Raw genomic sequence first — 16,928 nt, forward strand, 5'->3', positions numbered from 1 at the left:
ATTATGAAAATTGCCAAAAACCCTTTTAAGCTCAGAAATTGCCAAAAACTACCTATTAGTTTTTCGCAATCACCCAAAATCTCCTCCTTTAAACTCTATGTTTTTCAAAACCACCAAACCCCGTAGAATCTGATGTGAACGTGAGTGAGTTTCAAATGGACCTAAAATGCCCTCGCATGGGGAGTCATATCGTCAGCCCATCTCAGCGATTCTGAGAGGAAGTGTGCGGTTTTCTCCAGGGTAACCCCGAGAGACGAATTTTATGGAGCCGCTTAATTGCTTCTCAACTCACGCCTTCGCCTTTTCCATTTCCTCAGCTGCCTCAAGTTGTCTCTACTGTGGCTAAGCCTCAGAATCGCAGCATTTCATCGCCTTTTCCCTTTCCAATTCCAGATCTCAAGGAGAAGTCCTCCACGCTAAACTAGCTGGCATTTTCATCGCTTGAAATCTAAGGTATTGAGTATGGTTTTTATGTTAATTACTCACATACAAAGAAAGATTTTTCGTTTTTGTTTTGTGCTCCCTGTTTTGTTGGAAGATATTAAGTCTCGTAGGGATTTCTATCGGGTTTTGTTAGTCTCATAGGAGATTTCTCGGCTGGGGTTTTGTTTTTGCATTTTCAGTATGTATACACTATCGAATTAGTTTTTTTCGATTGTTATGATTTGTGTAATATTTATAATGTACATTTCCGCTTCGCTTTGATATGGTTGCGCTTACAAAATGAGGGTTGACGCTTTACAGAAATGAGATCTACAGCTTAACATTTGTTGTCTCCTCGTCTATATTCTCACTCTGCTTAACAAAATGGGTCTCTGCTAACATTTTATATCTACTCGCTTAATAACCGTGAGTTTACCGTTAAAAACCTTATATTTCCGCTTAAACTTTTGTCAATACCGCATGTTGAATGGTGTTATTGTCGCGAGGCTCTGTGATTACGGGCGGTCCAACCTAGTTAATGGCCGATGCTATTTGACACTGGTCAGTGAGACTTTAGATGAATTGAAAAATAACATGACCCCTCGACATCGGAGGATTATTCGACCTGGACAACGCTGTAGCTGCTCAACGAGGCTAGAAGCTATATACCAAGTAGAGAGCCCTTCTTGATTCTCTTTTTGCAGAAGCGTATGGTCGCATCCAATAAATTCGAGATCGGAAAGCCTCGCTGAGTTTCGGACCCTCAAGATGTGGCCCTCTGTTGTCGGTCTGCAGTGCGATAGCGACGCTGACTGGTCTTTCGAGAAGAAAACCGAGTCGCTCTCAGGGCGGTATCTATCAAAGACCCTCGAGAGACACGTAGACTCCATAGAGCACTCGCATGTAAACTTGTTCGGTGTAGGAGAAGAAGATACTCTTTGTCAAACTCGCTGGTGTACCTCATGGGGACAAGTCCTCTTCCCAAATACATCATGCCTCGCTCGACTCGATCGTTGATTACGTCTGATGATCTACCGACCATGGGCGATACGTCACTGGGCAGCAAAGTGACGCACAAGTGGCTTATGGAGGATATTCCATAGCGATCGCCCGATGCAAGATAGATGCGCCGGAAGAAGACCAACCAGGGTACATTAAGGGTTGCTCGATCACGCTTAACGTCCGGTTTTACGAGTGACGGAACGGGGAAGAAAGTCCGCTTTTCGATGAAGATCCCCAAGGATCGTTGTGCTACAGTGAAAGTACTCACTGGCAAGCGACGGTGAGAAACGAGCTTGTCATCGTCGATGGAAAAGAGGTAATAAATCATGGACAATGTTTAACATAAGTCTTTAACGCTTAAACATTTTATTTAGCGTTTAACTTTTAGTATTTACCGTTTAACTCTTATTCATACTTGGTTTAAATATTTTTGTTCTCCGTTTAATTATATTCTATAACGTTTAAATATATAAACACTCTGTTTAAATATAGTTTTTATAGTTTAAAATGAATGATTTCGCTGAAATTGTTTGGTTTACATATGTTAGTTTTCCGAACTGGTACGTGCAATCGTCGAAGAAGAAATATTTGTCAGGGCAACCTTGACGGATGGATGCCATTGCTCTCGAACCACTTGCTCGAGCGCGGATGAGAGGCGGCACCTCTATCGCGCGTGCTGACGCCTGCTTCTCCTTCCGACCACTCACGCACATGCGATTCCTCGACGAGGAAGCCCTCCCCACCTGCCGGCAGTCGCAACAACCCCCTACCACGACAACGATAGTCCCCCGAGTGTGGCGGTCTCGACCATGGCACCCCTCCGACGGGGCGTGACCCCACCGGTGACATTAGGCGCGTACCAACTTGAATGCCGATATTAATGACCGAGTTTCTCGGCTTGTCGCTCGTGTCGAGCAGCTGGAAGGGACGTTCACAAATCGCCATGCGCCATCCCTCGAAAAGAACTCGAAGCACCTCGACTGACGAGGCGCCGGAATTTGACTGACGAGGACATCATCGGGAAGGTCGTTCCAAGCGGCCACATTCGAAGAGACTTGCGAAAAAGAGGAGACAATCGCCTCGTCTCCACCACGGCCGACGATGAAACAATAGCAGACACCATCGGGCGGTCGATCGCTGTCGTTGAGAAGGACATCGTAGATGATGGGTTGCCGTATCTGCTGAGAAGGCCGTTGACTCTCTTCTCGATGAAATCCTCGACTGTGGAACCAGGCCGAGATGCGGCATCAAAGATGGACACAATCAATGAAGATCAAGAACAAGTTAAGGGTGTGTCTCCCCAATGATCGCTGTTGTCATGGCACGGTTGAGAAGATCGTCGAGATCCGCTGCTGCGTGGCGTGGACGTGGTGACGATGATCGCGACCAAGCGAGACACAATTCCACCACAACAAGAACCATGTAAGGATGTATGCGGTTGATGTTATGCTGCGTCGTCCCTGCATCGAGCCGGACACAATCCCACAACAAGAACAACCATGTAAGGATGTGCTGCGTTGATCTTTATCGCCATCGTCCCCGCGTCGAAGGAAGATCGTCGTTGAAGACCCCGTAAAGCAACGAGAGAGATGATCAAGGCCAATCAAACATTGGACGGGCATGACTCGAAAGCTTTTTATTCGAAGAAGAAGAAATGGGTCTGGCTCGAGTCGTCTTATAAATACGACGAGTTGATGAGGATCTTCCTCAATCTGCTCATGGATCGGGTAAGTGTAAAGTTTTTATGATATTGTTTAAAGGTTTTTATTATAGTGTTTAACAATTACCTAATAGTGTTTAATACCTTTTATGTTATCATTTAATTTGTCTACTTAACATTTAATTATATATAATATCATGCTAACAATTGATAATATCATTTAAATATTTATAATATGGTCTTATTATATTTGTTATCGTTTTAACCTCGACATACGTGTGGAAGAATATCCGTTATCGGCCTACCGCGACAAATTATACTGCAGCTGAGGGGGAAGGAGATGAGTCACTGATGATGTGATGGGCGGCTTTCGTATGCATGATACAAAAGTCGGCTGAGCAAAGAGCCATATCCTTACAAGAAGCGCCTCCATCACTGAGCAGACTGCGTTGTTTATGTCCAGCGAGGATGGCGCACATGACACAGATTATGGCTATGATCGAGGATCTTTATGCTAACGCATGAAGTTCAAAATTGTCATCCTCCCGATAATCATGAATGGCCACTTCCATGTAAAGTCGTCCTGGACGATGATAAACAAGAATACATGCATTATTCTTCATGTCCAGAGTGCGATAAGAGACGGCGTTGGACATGGTAAGTTCTTTAATTATGTCCTATTAATATCAGTTTGGTATTTAAATCGCTATTCTAATCTCGACTTGCATATCTCGACGGTAAGGAATCTATTCGAGCAATTGTGTCGATATGGAGTTCGATGAGTCGGCTGACGACAAAAGTACCCACTCGTGTACTGACATGAAACCCGCACCCAAAAACAAGGAAGCGTCGATTGCTGCGTCCCATCATGCGTTTATCAGCAATTACTTTGGGGTGAGAAGTTACGACTCATGAGACAGACATTCCTTACCTCGGTTACGGTATGTTACCCGCATGACTTAAGGAGGGAGGGCGGTCAGGCGTCCGTGACAAAGGGGGTCGTCGCAAGCGGGTTAAATTTTATTTTCAAGAACATGTCCTGATATCCGAGATGTCGATTTTATTTTTCGAATGTAAATCGGACAAATTCAATTCATTGTTTTCGTGTTCGAAGAGCATGACTTGTATATGTTAATGTAAATTTTGTTTGTTTTGAATTGTAAAGCAGGTTAAATTCCATTCAGTTTCATTTCATTGTTTAATTTACGTTCTAATTGTGTACATTTCACTTTCATTATTTAAATATACTATATATCGTTTAAACATCAGTTTTAAATATTTCAAAATACGGTGTACCCGTTTAAAATAACACTGTCTCTGTTTAACTAAATGCATTCATTGTTTAAATAAATATGGGAAGTTGCCCATCAATAACTTGTATATCTCAATGTAAAGTTTGTTTGTTTTCAATTGTAAGGCAGGTTAAATTTCATTCAGTTTCATTTCATTGTTTAATTTACGTTGTAGTTGTGTACATTTCCGTTTCATTATTTAAATATACCATATATCGTTTTAAACATCGAGTTTGAAATATTTCAAATTACGATGTATCCGTTTAAAAATAACAATGTCTACTCGTTTAAATACATTCAATTCATTGTAAAGAGTAAGAGTTTAAATATGGAAACAACTCCATCAATACACAATGTTTCTCTGTCATCGTCGGCTTATTAACAATACCTAGTCGGCCGAGTTTCATTACAGAAGATCGTCGATTGTGACGGATCCATGGCGTGGTACGCAATATAACTCGCGGACATCAAACGCTTGCGACTCGATCCTCTTTTCGTCTAGGGCCGCCCGGGCTGCCTTCTCATCACAGAGCGATGCGAAGCGAAGCTCACGATTTCCATCTGAAGGCCTGTCATCGTCGGGTATGGGGAATATAGCTTCCTTGTACACAAGTTTGTAATTGTCGACGGTGAAGTACCCGCTAATAAATCGATGTACGTTGGTGTGCATGCGCATTATTGCTGCGCAAGTGTGTTTGCAAGGGATACCATAAACTTGCCACCTCCGACATGAACAAGTTCGATGGCGAGATCCACGGAGTTCGTCTGCATGCGGTCGATCGCTTCCGTAGCGATCATCGACACAGACGACCAACACGAAGATTTCGGTACGTCCCTCTACAATGATCGCTACCTTGGAATGTATGTCACGGGCATAAGTAGGTCTCCCATTTGTTCAGCTTGCTCACGCCTGGGTTACATAACATGCGCATCAACTTGAACACGGCAAATAAGGTTAAACAAAGACGTTGATGGTTAAATAATTCGTAAACATGTTTAAACATTATTTTAAATATTTAAAGCGAAAGGATTAATATTTAAAAGTCGGACAAGTGTAATTAAACAAAGATTGAGAATGTTTAAAGGGTAACACTAAAATGTTAAGTGTAAAACCAACATTCGCGAGACCTTATGGAGTCGACCATTTTTCACATCGGTAAATGGCGAGCTTCCTTGATCCAAGCATTGAGCGACTCAGCGACGTTTGAATACATCTCACCCCAACGATCACCTCCGAGCGAGATAATTCGACCAATGTGCCATATCCGATTTATTAATCAACCGCTGATGAGCTTGGGTGATGTGGCCTGCGATTCATTCACGGTATCATCGAAATCTTTAGCCGTGGATGCCCACGCAATGCGGAAGCATATAGACCCGGCACTCCTCCCTCAATGCCTTCCCAAGTCGACATTGGCTTTCATAAAATTGGCCTCAAATGTCGAAGGCAGTATGCATGTGGCGAAGAAGGGAAGACTCTCGCAATTGCGCTCACAAGGCCCTTGGACACAGTCCGACACGAAGGTAATTATCTCATGATAATCTCCATCCTCGTATAAGGCATCGCCTAACTTAGATATGAACCAAGTCCAATTGGCATCGGTCTCGTTGTCGACTATACCCGAAGGCGGCGTGGAAAAACCATTGTTTCCATCTTTTCCCTGGCACCCGAGTGGTGTGCCCGGATATTTTTCCAAGGAGGTGGGTACCATCGAGAAAGCAATGACATGCAAGCCCTCTTGAATCCCACAATACACTGCTGAAAGAAAAAGAATGCACGTTTAAAAGCGATCACCGTCTCTTTCCACGATCGCTAGCCGCTGGAGGTTGTCTCGACCACCTTATCCACATACCAAAAGCAAGCAGTCATAGTCGGAGATGTCACTGCAGTCGAGGACCACCCGGGCATGCTCTTTTTCCCAACCAAGCTCTGCTTGTATGGTATGTGGACACCATGTTCCCCAGCAACATGTCCTTCCGAATGTCGATGGCCTTGTACGAGGGACGGTCCTTGAGCTTCAATCACTCGATGCGCTAACCCATTTTTGGGACGCTTTCGGATGTGACGTCGAACCTATGCCACCACCGCAAGTGTGTGATGGGTTGATTGTCTTGATTCGAAAAGTATTTTTTTGTTATACTCTTTTGATGCATGAAGGCGCTCAACGACAACCATCGGCAGACATTCCACGATCACTCCGATGTTTTTTTCGTTCTTTATGAAATTGAAGTCAAAATTCCTTTTTGATTGCATGATTTCGAGTACATCCACTGAAATGTTCGACACCGTCAAAAGCGTTATCCAATATCCAGCGACAGACTTCGAATGATCGGCGAGGAAGGAAGACATCCACACCGTCCGTGGTCACCATGGGGATGAATGGGAGCACTCGCAGAATCCGAATTCCTGCCAACACTTCGATCGAAATAAAAAGATCAATATGTTAAGCGGAGAATATAATGTTTAAGTGATAATGACAATATTTAAACGTTAAATTAAATACTTAAGCATTTAACTAATAACGTAAACGACTAGTACAATATGTTAAACAATGGCGGACATATTTACACAATAATGACCCCAAACAACTGGAATAATTAAAAGAAAAGGAACTTACAACGAGTAAACCTCGTTTTCATTAGGATTCGGCAATGGCACATTTTCATGCCCTCGACGACAAGATCAACTACAGAGACATTTGAAGATGGAGTGGGACGTGACACATCCGCTGGAAGTCAACATCATTTTTCTATTGGGCAAACCGTTTTATATCCATCCGGTGTGATGAACTTAACCCACGACAAGAGAAACTTGAGACCCCATCGCTCACATATCTCATCTAACACCAACTCCCAAGAAGTCTGAGCAGTGAACATTAGCACCCTTCCCTCCCCGTTGAATCTAGCAATACCACAAAAACTCTCCATAATATATCGGTCGAAAACCAAATCGTACAAACCAAATGAAGTGAAGAACAAAAAGAAGACGAAGAAGAAGAAGTAGAAGATGTAAAGAACAAACAACAGTCAGAAAGACAAACAAAAAAGTGCACAGTTGTATGCATAGAGGTTAGACTAGACGTGATGTGATTGGGCGGTATTTTTTTCCCTCCATCCCAAGGGCAAAAAGGGAAATATATGTCATCGTCAGCGAGGAAGACATATTGTCATCGTTCGAATGAATGTTCTCAACTCAACATGAGTCTCTCGTAAAGCGTCTAGCTTTTTTTATGTTTAAACAGATACATATAGTGTTTAAAATAATGGTTAAGCTGTTTAACTAAAGTCTATATCATGTAAATAATATGTTATTGTTTAAAATTGAATGCTTTTCATCGACATCAGCGTTGAAGATGAGTACCTCCCCGGGTCACTTTGTTTAAAACATCTTTACGTATTTTTCTTAAACACCGTTGTCATTGTTTAAAGAGTAACTAGAGTATTGTTTAACTTTTTCTATTGTTTACACCGTTGTCATTGTTTAAAGAGTAACTTTTTTTCTTAAACACCTGTTGTCATTGTTTAAACATATTTACGTATTTTCTATTGTTTACAATGACGTTCTTTTGTTTCCCACATTGTTTGTTTTTTTACTAGGTCTATGTTTAAATTTCGAAGTTCACGATCAAATAAGCTTGTTTCGTTTTATTTATAAAAGATTTACAACATTTACAACATTTACAACGTCCCGCTCGGATTTTGGACACTCACGACTCGACCCTCGTATCACGAAACAAGTGTCTGTACATTCGAATGCTCACAGCGGTTGCATAACATGCGCATCAACTTGAACCCGCACTAACGTACAACATTAAAAAGGTTAAACAACACACATTCATGAAAAACGACTATTAATCAATGTGTCATGGTCGGACTTAAACGAAGATCCCGATAGTTAAACACGAGCGTAATAGTTGTACAACGACGTAATGTTCTTAAATGGTATGAGAAAGTCTCGAGTGATAAATATCAACCTCGTCTTTAAAGGATGTTTCTGATCTCCCTCCTCTAGAGATCCTCCGCAATCACGAAATACGTGAAAAATTTCTTTTTCTTACCCAAGTCGAAATGCTCGCTAATTGCTTGCCCGTCATCTACCATGAAGAATCCCTCCGCATTCGAGGCAATTATTAGAGCATTTCGACTTAGGGCGAAAAAAAGATAGTTTAACTTGTTGCGTGATTGCGGCTAAATGATTCTCAAGATAAGGAAGAAGGTTCACGAAACATCCTTTCGAGATAGAGTGGTTGTCCATGGGAAGAAGGAGGAGCGAGGAGAAGGAGGAGGATGATGAGGACGACGAGGAGTGGTTGTCCATGGGGAGGGTTCTTTCTGGTTATTTATGGTGTGAATTCCATGAGCGGTGACTCTTCATATCCGAGAAAAAAAGTTAAAGCGCACGATGGCCGACATTGATCGATGAGAACGAGCGGGTGTTCGGGAAAATTATGTTACCGTGCATAAATTTTAATGCCGTCATTAATTCTTATGCACGGGATACCATAACCCTCGCCACGTGCCACCGCCGACGAATTCGGATCAAGCGAAAAAGATCACCGCTTTTACGCAGAGATTTTTGAGAATTTACACGTTAATATGAATAGTTATACATGTAAAGATAACGTTAAAGCGGAGATGGGAAGTATTACACGGATATGACAATTATTAAACATATTAGTAAAATATTTAAAGCGTTAAACCAAGCGAAAGCCCTTCGAAAAGGTTGAACATGATGTGATTTGGCGCTTTTCCTTTCCCACCATTTTCAGGGGCCAAAAATGGGATTTCACAACATGGACCCATTTGAAGTGAGCGGTAGGGGGTAAAAGGGAAGTTAAACACTAACGGAAGGTCGTCCGGGTGTGCAAAAGTAGGAGGGGGTTTTTGGGAAGTTTTGAAAATTACGAGGGGTGAACAGTAATTTTCCCAAAAAAAATGGATTTATTATAAAAAAAATAATAAATGTAAATCCGTGAAAAATCGTGAAGTTCAAAAACCCTCTCTTTTCAAAACCCTAGCCATGATCTTCCATTCTCCGCTACCACGGCTCATCCTTCAATAGCCTCCTCGTCCTCCTTGTTCTTCTACTCGTCTCGGCTCCCCTCGGATCTCTCTCCACCTCCACCTTCGGCTTCGACATCCATCACCGCTTCTCCGATCCGGTCCGCAAGTTCGCCGGTGACGCTTGGCCATCTCCAGAGAAGGGAAGCCTCGAGTACTACACCGCTCTTGTTAATCATGACCGAGCTTTGCGTGGCAGCAGGCTCTCTGAAACACAGGAGCTTACATTCGTGGATGGCAATAGCACTTTCAATTTCCCCTCACTTGGATTGTATTGGCTCTCTTCCCCTCTGTTTTTTTTTGGGTTTGATTGTTTCTTCAATTGATTTCATTTGGTTCTTTGTTTTGAACTTTGAGGCAGTTTGTACTATGCGATTGTTGCTGTGGGAACGCCAAATTTGACGTTTTTGGTGGCGTTGGATACTGGTAGTGATCTTTTCTGGCTGCCATGCGAGTGTCAGAGCTGTGCTCCGACCTCATCCCTGAATTATGGATTGGTATGCTGTGTCTTTTACTTCCTTTTTCTGTTGGAAATGCTTATCAACCTTTATCCTGTTTTGTCTGAAAGCTTTTTGTTTCTAAAGAATTGATTGAAGTTGCATGAATTTTGGTGCATGGTATGGTGTTGTTGTGATCTTGAAGGTGGGGTTTTGAATAGTAATGATCTATTGATTGATGTTCTTTTAGTGTGCATTTTGTTAAACTACTCTGGATTTGGATTTGTGTGTTATTGGTGGTAAGTACTAGATTTGAGCATGTTCCCACAACTTAGTAATTACTAGGAATTATTAGTAATTGGTGCCAATGGCAATGTTCCATTTTTAGAGGGGATGTGGATTGTGGCTAGTTTCACAGTGTAATTTTAAATTTGTTATAATTTAAATATATATATATATATATTTTAATATTTAGAGCTTATTTTTTTTAAAAAAGATTCTTTTTATTGAAAAATACTGTGTACTTGGTATGTACTTCTAAACATGCCCTTGTGAATTTTAGATGTAATTACATAGTTACTCCTAAACACAACGTATATTTTAAAATTTGAGTAATTACTAGGATGTGTGATTACTAGTATGTGAATTAAATGAGTAAGTGCAATGGTTTTTTTCGAAGCATTTAAGAACTACAAAATTTTGACACTGTACTAACCATATGGTGACAAGTGTAGCTCTATGATGGAATATTGTTATTTAACTTTTTACTCGCAAGCCTTGTTAGACTCTCACCTTAGTGCTCCCATTATGACGCAGCGTGATAAGGTTGAAGACTTGTTTAGTCAAATCTAAACCCTGTTTAGTCTAAGAATATCCATGGATTTAGAGGAAAAACAAAAAAACACTTTTATTTCATCAAAATCACCTACTCAACTTAGCCTAAGGGCTTACAATAAATAAACCAAAGAAAATCAGTAAAATAACCCTAAAAAGGAGACAAATCGAAAATTTGCCAAAAATGGCAAGCTTTCCATTTACAGCAGGAAAATAAAATACTTAATAAAATAAAGCTAATGCCCAAAACGGCATATAAATCCGAGATTTGTTGTCAAAGATATAATCAAATCAAATCTTTCCTAAAACAGCAAAATCCTTGTTTTCGATGCCAAGATGATAGAATTTGGCCAAAAACTGGCTTGACGCACAAGCAAAACAAGTGACTTGTGCTCGTTAACCCGTTTTCCATCAAGTGGGACCCTTAAAACACCAAAAATCTACCTCTTGAAAAATTTCTAAAATACTCCTGTTAGGGCCTGCCCCATTTTTCCTGAAAGGCACAGGTTAGTTCCTCAATGCGCCCCGCATTATTCCTTTGAGGCTGAACAGAATTCGTCCTCGAATTTTCATTATCTGAGGAATCACCGTAGTAGGGTACCAAGTGCTTGAAGTTGAAGACATCTGTCGTCCGGATATGCCTTAGTAGCTTGAGTCGATAGGCATTAGGGTTGATCTTCTCAATGATCTCTACCGGCTCTATCTTCTTGGCGGTACTCCCACGTAGGAAACCTTTATTTTGTCAGGACAACCCACACATAATCGCCAACTTCAAACTCTAGATGCCTATATCTTTTGTTAGCACTTTCTTTGTATTTTCTCCTCAGATTTGACTCATGTATCTCCTCCTCAAATCTTACCAAGGTTAATAGATTGGTAGTGTGCTTGGTAGGGTTCAATTGAACGGTCTCCCTGCTAGGTAGTAATACAATCTTCACTCCATCCTTGGTAAAGCTGTAAGTATTGGTCCTACCATCATACACACCGCTTCGATCATGTTGCCAACGTCTCCCAAGCAGCAAATGACATGTATCTATAGCAACCACATCACACCACATGGCATCTTTATATTTAGATCCAATTGAAAAAGAGATCAAAGCATGTCGAGACACAATTACCTCACCCCCCCTTCTTTAGCCATGCAAGCTTGTAAGGTTTAGGATGCTTCTCAGTTTTGATCCCCTGTTTTTGAACGGTTATTATAGACACGATATTCTCGCAACTATCTGCATTGATCACAAAACGACATACCTTTCCCAAGATGGTACAAGTTGACTGGAATATGTTGGTCCTCAACCAATCCTTCTCAACAACCCTTGGTGTAAGACAAGACCGCCTAACAATCAATGCAACACCCACATCACCTTCGATAAACTCGTTTTCCCTATCATCAGGTTGCTCATCTACAGCCAATTCTTTTTCTTTCTCCTCAAGTTTGGTCGCATCAATGAGAAGTACCTTCTTCCCAGTCGCCTTTTCGCACTAAGATAGCCAATGTCCCACTTCTCCACAGCTAAAACACCGAAAGATGCCACTATTAGCCTTGCTAGACTGATGTGTAGTGTTAGCGTTCTTAGTAAGCCCTCCTGTTTCAACACAATTCACGTCATGAGGATGGCTAGTGATGCTACCACCGCTGTTAGTTACGCTTATAATATTAGGATTACGTTGCCATTGCGTCTCCACCTGTAGAGCCCTCTGATATGCTGCAGATACAGAAACAGGATCAAACATGTTAATAGTATCCTGAACCTGCATCCTCAACCCTCCAATATAACGCGCCACCAACTGATCCTCCATTTCTTAAATCTCATTTCGGGCCACAAGTTGGTAAAATTCCGTGGTGTAATCGTCCTTTGACTTGTTAACTTGCCTCAAATTCTGCAGCCTTTGATACATCAACCTCTGAAAGTTATAAGGAATTGCTCACGTAGATGCTTCTTCATCTTCTCCCATGTACAGATCTTTGGCTTTCCCAATCGGTTTCGTGTTAGCTTCAGTTGCTGCCACCACGCAGTGGCTTTGTTCCAAAGCCTAGTAGCCAATAGAGGCACGTGCTTATCTTCTTGCACATCTTTGAACTCCAAGATCTCCTCCACAATTATCAACCAATCAAGGAATTCTTCTGGTTTTAGGCCTCCATGGAATTCAGGAATCTCGGTGCGTATTTCCGTCTCCCATCACCTTTGGTCGTACTCCGTAGGACCTCTCCTGTATTGAGTCACCTCCTCACCAGGACCAATATTAGTTTGGGAAATGTTTGGTACCTGGTTAGTCATCATCACCGCCATCCTTTGGGTCATTACATCCATCATGCCCTCAAATCGTTGATCTATTAGTTGCACCAATCTTTGCTACATTTGATTCATCTGGTCACGCTCATAGATGTCTTAAAGGTTCTACTCACGCCTAGGTGCCATGTCTCCTCCAAGGATGAACGAAGCTCTGGTACCATCTTACACAGCTAGATAAGGTTGAAGACTTGTTTAGTCTGAGAATGCCCAAGTCAACAACAAAATAACAAACCTAAACCCTGTTTAGCCTAAGAATACCCAGGGATTTAGAGGAAAAATAAAAAAAAAAACACTTTTATTTCATCAAAATCAACTACTCAATTTAGCCCAAGGGCTTACAATAAATAGACCAAAGAAAATCAGTAAAATAAAAGAAACAAATAAAAAATTTGCCAAAAAGGGCAAGTATTCAATTTACAGGAAAATAAATAACTTAATAAAATAAAACTAATGCCCAAAACGGTGTATAAATATGAGATTTGTAGCTAAAGATATAATCAAATCAAATCTTTCTTAAAATGGCAAAATCCTTGTTTTCGAGCCAAGATGATAGAATTTGGCCAAAACCTGGCGTGACTCACAGCAAAGCTAGTGACTTATGCTTGTTAACCCGTTTTTCATCAAGTGGGACCCTCAAAACACCAAAAATCTACCATTTAGACAATTACCAAAATACCCCTGTTACCCCGCATCACATTACTTTCTAAGACCGTTGTTTTCTCACTCATGGTTCTATTTGAAGTTTTTCACTAGATTAATTAATTGCCAAATATCATTTATAGTTTGCTTAATAGAGGATGTTTGAGCTGCAATTCCTGTTCCATGCTATTCTTCTTCTTATGTTTATGATTGCATGAAATCATGCTTGTTTCTAGTATTGTGAAGGCATTCTTTATATGGATCAGGTGTTTTGTGAGGCATTAGCAACCAACACTTCTCTTTATTGCTTATCAAAGCTTAATAAATGATTTTCTTAAATTAATCATCTAAAGGTTCTGTATGTGATGCCTCATTTCTTGTGAGTGTGTGTTTCTTTAAGCTGTTGAAAGCGATCTGTTGTGAGCATACTCACTCATTTGTTGTATGTATATAGTGAAGGAGTTAGGGATTGAATGCTGATTGCAGTTTCTACAAGTGATACTCCTTTTGCTTGATTGGCTTCCTAGTTCTAATTGGCTTATTTTGTGTATTATGTCTGCTCTTCTCTCTTGCCTGACTGCAGTAGGATGGTTAAACTAGTATGTTCGTCTGCATATAATCAGCTGGTGATTTTGATTTTCTTTTTTGTTTACACGTGATGGGCACTTTATCTAATTTATCCATACTGATGCAGGATCTTGTGTTTGACACCTATAGCCCTAAAAATTCATCAACAAGCAAGACTCTTCCTTGCACCAGCAGTTATTGTGAACATCAATGTGAATGCTCGAAATTGGTAGGGGCACTTGCCCCTACAAAGTCCAATATGTTACAGCCAATACTTCAACTTCTGGGATTTTAGTTGAGGATGTTCTATACTTAACAACAGAGAACACCAGTTCTAAAGTTGTTCAAGCACCAATAGTGTTTGGGTATGCTTGCCATATTTACTTTTTAATATTTTACCTCGACCTTGCTAAACTAAACTTGATTTGTTATAGCATTTCTTTTTGTCATATCTTTTAGTTGTGGGCAGGTTCAGATAGGCATACTTTTGAAGTCTGCGGCACCAAATGGTCTTTTTGGTCTTGGTATGGAGAAAATATCTGTTCCTAGCATCTTGTCAAGTGCCGGTCTAACTTCAAATTCCTTCTCAATGTGCTTAGGGGATAATGGCATTGGAAGAATAAGTTTTGGGGACAAAGGTAGCTCAGATCAAGGGGAGACTGCATTCAATATTGAAAAAGGACAGTAAGAGGCTTTTTCCTATCTGTGGAAAAAATGGAATGGATTAACTTCTTGAATTACTCTGAATGTTTTCTTTCTTGTTCATTTTTTGAATATTTTGTATGCCAGGCACCCTTCTTACAATATAAGCATAACTGGAGTGAACATAGGGAACAACTCAGTCGACATAAATTTTAGTGCTCTTGTTGACTGTAGTACCTCATTCACATATTTAGCAGATCCATCATACACACTACTTGCAAATAATGTAAGTAATTAACATAGTTAACTACTCAGTTATATTTATATTGAAAGAAACTACTTATATTTATTGACTTTTCAGTTCAGCGCACAAGTAAAAGAGAAGCGGCAACATACACTTGATGGGAAGTTGCCATCTGAGTATTGTTACCAAATAAGGTACTTGATTGCAATACAAGGTACAATTTTTTTTTTTTTTACATAGATTTAATCTAATACATCATTAATATATGCAGTCCTAATGCAACTTTTGTTCGACCTCCTCATTTCATCGGCTTTATGACGACAGAAACTTCATGTCTGACCTTTGCATCGTCTTTGATCAGGAGATGTTGGTCTTGGGCTGGAAGAACTCTGACTGTAAGTATATTTTGCTAAATTAGTTTGCTTTTGTATACACACATCAAATCAGATGTGAATGTACTTGCATAATTCTCAGGTTGTGACACTTCAAGCCAATGAAGAGGTTTGAGATGACTTGGCCTAGTGACTCAGCAAGATGTGGCCTCAACTCCAGTTAGGTAGTGTTTGGTTAGATGTAGTTGAAAATGCAATGGATTTCAAATTACAATGTAGTTGTAATTACTATATTTAAAAATACATGAAGGGGGTGTTTGTTTGGTAGTATTTAAAACTCCTTGTAGTTGGAATTACAAAATTCCTTGAAGTAAGTTGTTTGGTTAGGTGGATTTAAAAAAGCAACTGGAGTTGCAAATCCTCTTTAGTTGGATTTTGGTGGATTTGGATTTTCAATTAAAATTATTTTTTAAAAAACTAGAATTTAGTTAGAATATAAACAAATAAAATTATATAATTAATTAATTTGATAAATGATTTTTTTGGTGGATATATATATTAATTTAATACACATATTAATTATTTTAATAAATAATTAATATATGATATTTTATTATGATAAATTAAGTATATATTAATGATATTAATTACTCATAATATTAACTACACTATAATTATATTTTATAAAATATTAAATAAAATATAATTATAGTGTAATTAATATTAAAAATATAGTATATAATTGATATATTATAATATATTAATTATTTTAATAAATAATTAATATATTATATTTTATTATAATAAATTAAGTATATATTAATTACTCATAATATTTGAAATTTGAATTCATATTTACATAAAATAAACTATATATTTTATAATTTATATTAATTATTACATCAAACCAGTTTTCCAAATTTCAAATTTATAAATCCCTCCAACCAAACACAAAATTCTGTGATCCACCATTATAAATACATCAAACCAAACACTGGATTTGACTCTCCTGAATTTTCAAATACAAGGATTTGTAAATACAAATCCACTGCATTTTCAACTACATCCAACCAAACGCCCCAGAAGTGCTAAATCTAGTGTTTGGTTTGATGTAGTTGTAATTGTGGATTATAAAATTTTGTGTTTGGTTGGAGGGATTTATAAATATGGATTTGATATATGGTCATCTAATGTAAGATTACCTTATATTCAATGATCATTAGTATTTATTAATTATAAAATAAACAGTTATATATATTATTATTATTAAATTTTGGTTGTATTAGTTTAATTTATATAAATATTTCTATAATCAATAAAATAATTTTTAAAAATATCAAACCATAGAGAAATGAGTATCTTTCAGTAAATATATTTCATTTGTCTAATATTTATGTTAAATATATTATGCTTATCCCTCTAATTTAGTTTAGCCCTAAAAAATATCTATAAACATATATTGTGTAGTTTTATGATAAAAATAATATATTAAATTAATAAA

The 16,928-nt window shown here is 39.1% G+C and overlaps 1 pseudogene; it reads left to right on the forward strand.

Moving 5' to 3' along the window:
* Window positions 1-5,119: 5,119 nt before the first annotated feature.
* LOC120262809 lies at window positions 5,120-15,722 on the forward strand (annotated as a pseudogene).
* Window positions 15,723-16,928: the final 1,206 nt, after the last annotated feature.

The sequence above is a fragment of the Dioscorea cayenensis genome, chromosome 1 (genome assembly GCF_009730915.1).
Source record: "Dioscorea cayenensis subsp. rotundata cultivar TDr96_F1 chromosome 1, TDr96_F1_v2_PseudoChromosome.rev07_lg8_w22 25.fasta, whole genome shotgun sequence".
NCBI lineage: Eukaryota > Viridiplantae > Streptophyta > Magnoliopsida > Dioscoreales > Dioscoreaceae > Dioscorea > Dioscorea cayenensis.